Below are 2,932 nucleotides of genomic sequence, written 5' to 3'. Positions count from 1 at the left end.
GGCTTGCCGTCCTATCCCAGTCCTTGGAAGCTCTTTCATATAAACAAGCCGGGTGCTAACGGGGTTTCCTGAGGCCACTGGCTGGACGTTAAAGAGGGCACAGAGGTCTGATGCCATTAATCACCCAGACACAGCACAGCAGATTCTTAACCCAGCTGAAAGCTCCCTCCCCCCCCCACCCCCGTGCCTGCCCGGAGAGAATGAATCTGTCGATTTTCTCTCTGTGATTCAACCAGCAGCTAATATTAACATGGCTTCAATCATTGAGACTCCCAGAAGTCAAGCTTCTGCTGGCTTTCCTACGAATGAGCCACCAAATTTAGCTAGAAATGCCTTCTATTTAAATAAAGACTATGCAACCATTTGGGGAAAATATGTATTTCAAGGTCTAGTTAATATCTGACTTTCTGGCTCCTCCCGCAGTACTGTGCAACTCAAATACTCTAGTGAAAAGAGATACTTGGCTGCTGGGAGAAATCCTCCGAAGTGGGGAAAGCATGCAGAGGAACATCTTGACTGTGGCGGGGACCATCTCCACTGCTGCCTCCCCAAGGCAGACTTGTGGTCCCCCTGGGCAGACTAGGCCAGTGCAGGCAGCAAAACTCCTGCAGAGTTTGCAGTACTGGTACTGGATCCCAGGGTTTCTGATTCAGTAGGTGTGGGGTGAGGCCTGAGAATTTGCATTCCTGCCAAATTCTGCATTGACATTAATCTTGCTGGCTGGGAACCAGTTCTCCAGACCCGTTGGCACAGCGACACCTGTGCATTCATTCTGGGGGGCTCTCCTACTAGCGTGTACCCTCACACCTGACCTCTCACTGTTCCTCACAGGTTGGTTTGTTCAGCTTACCTGGGGAGTTAGGGAATCTTGGGGCCTGGAGCTCTGGGCCTCCATGCATCCCAGAGATCAAAAGTTCTCCCAGACCCTACGAATCAGCTTCAACGTAGTTGGGGTCTGCTGTCCTAGCACCTCAGTTTCCTTGGGATTTGAGCTTGGCCCCAGTGTTCTAACACTTGCCCTGGCCCTAATATCTCTCTTGGCTCTTGGCAGGTTCAACTCTTTTTTTTTTTCAGGATATGAAAATTTATTACTCTGTTTCCATTTTCAAAAATTTATGATCTTGGTCTTTCCTTCTTGCCTTTGTACAGAGCCAAAAGAGACACACTGGCTACTTTAACCACCTTAAAGCGGACTCCAGGAATATCACCCATGGCGTGGCCTTTGCGACCAAATCCAGCAACCAGAACTTCATCATTTTCCTCAATGAAGTTCAAGCAACCATCACGGGGCACGAACACTGTGATCTCGCCGTTCTTAATGAGCTGCACCCTGACATACTTCTGGATGGCAGAATTTAGCTATTTGGCTTCAACCCCTACTTTTTCCAGCACAATTCCTTCTGCGTGAGAGGCACCCCCAAACGGATTGGCCTTCAGGGCTGTGCCCAAGTGGACTTTCTTGTACTATTTATCATGCCACTTCTGGTCCTGTCAGTGACTGCAGAGCTTCTGGGCAGTACGGAGACCACGACACTTACCCATCTTGCCAGCACCACGGGCCTGAGAGAAAGAGAGAAGAGAGGCAGCAGGTTCAACTCTTATCATTGTCTTGGGTGGGGTGTCCCGCCTCCTTCACCCCTCAGGCAAGGACCAGCAGTATGCCCCCTGACTAAGAATACATTGCTCCTCTCACTGAAACACTATATTGTGCACAGCTCAAATCCAGGGTGGGGATTTCCAAGGAGTGTACCTTCAACACTGGCTTAGTCAAACCACGATGCTCACTGAGGGTTCGATGCTCATCGACGCCTTGAAGACTGGCAAATTCTATATTGGGCCTCTTCTTACCCCACCTCACCTCCCACTCGTCTCCTGTTATCAGAGCCTACACGATAATCTACACTAGAAACTAACTCCAACCTTTGGGGCATCCCTAGTATAATCTTTAGGTTATGCCTGTGACCTTGAACTAGCCCTATGGCCCTTCTGAGCCAGTTTCTTTATCTAAAATGGGGGCCATAATAGCTGGTTCGCAGGATGGATGAGGGCAAAATGAGCTAATGGAGGCTGACTAACACTTTCACTTCCTGTGGCTGCTGTAGGTAGTCATCTCAATCGCAAGGCTTCAGACATCAGAAATGGGTTCACTTGGAGTCCTCAGCAATGAGCTGTACAGAGGCCCAACCAACACTGACAGGCCTGCTCCTTCTAGAACAGTGGTTCTAGGGGTCAAATGACCCTTTCACTGGGCTCACATATCAGAGATCCTACATACGAGATGTTTGCATTACAACTCATAACAGCAGCAAAATTACAGGTATGGTGTAGCAATGAAATAATTTTATGGTTGGAGTCAACATGATGTGAAAAACCATATTGAAGGGGCGAAGCATTGGGAAGGAGGGTGGAGAACAACTGGGATAGAAGAATCCAGAAGACATTTAGTTCCTTTCCTCTGGTGACTATGACATACCTTGGCTGTGGCCACATCTCTGATCTCTGCTTATCTTGTCACCCCTCCTTCTCTTCTGTGCCTCCTCCCTTTTTGTCCTCTAGAAGGATGCTTGAGATTGGATTGAAGGGCAATCTCCTTCCAGCATGGTAACTTGACCACATCTCTAATGTCCCTTTCGCTGTTGAAGGTAACATTCCCAGGTTCTGGGAATGAGGGCCTGGCTATTTTAGGGAACTATTACTCAGCCCACCGCAGGTGCTTCTGGAAGCTCCATCAATTTTTTTTTGTTACTATCCTTACCACTGTCCTCATCGAAATGCCCGGTCCTCAGTTCTGCCCAAACAGTTTTCCTATGATCACCACGCAGTCAGCAAAGCGTTGGATTTCTATAGGGCCAAAGAGCACTGTTATGTAAGGCTCGAATAACTAATGTTCAAAATGGTTAGCCATTTATACCATCTATAAAATCCTTCCTCC

General features: G+C 48.2%; 1 pseudogene; it reads right to left on the bottom strand.

The window, feature by feature from the left end:
- Positions 1 to 1,113: 1,113 nt before the first annotated feature.
- LOC103692472 (40S ribosomal protein S23 pseudogene) lies at positions 1,114 to 1,578 on the bottom strand (annotated as a pseudogene).
- Between the last annotated feature and the right edge of the window lie 1,354 nt (positions 1,579 to 2,932).

The sequence above is a fragment of the Rattus norvegicus genome, chromosome 5 (assembly GCF_021556685.1).
Source record: "Rattus norvegicus strain SHRSP/BbbUtx chromosome 5, alternate assembly SHRSP_T2T, whole genome shotgun sequence".
In the NCBI taxonomy this organism is placed as follows: domain Eukaryota; kingdom Metazoa; phylum Chordata; class Mammalia; order Rodentia; family Muridae; genus Rattus; species Rattus norvegicus.
Note: the sequence above shows the minus strand (reverse complement) of the source record. Positions and strands in the feature narration are given on the sequence as shown.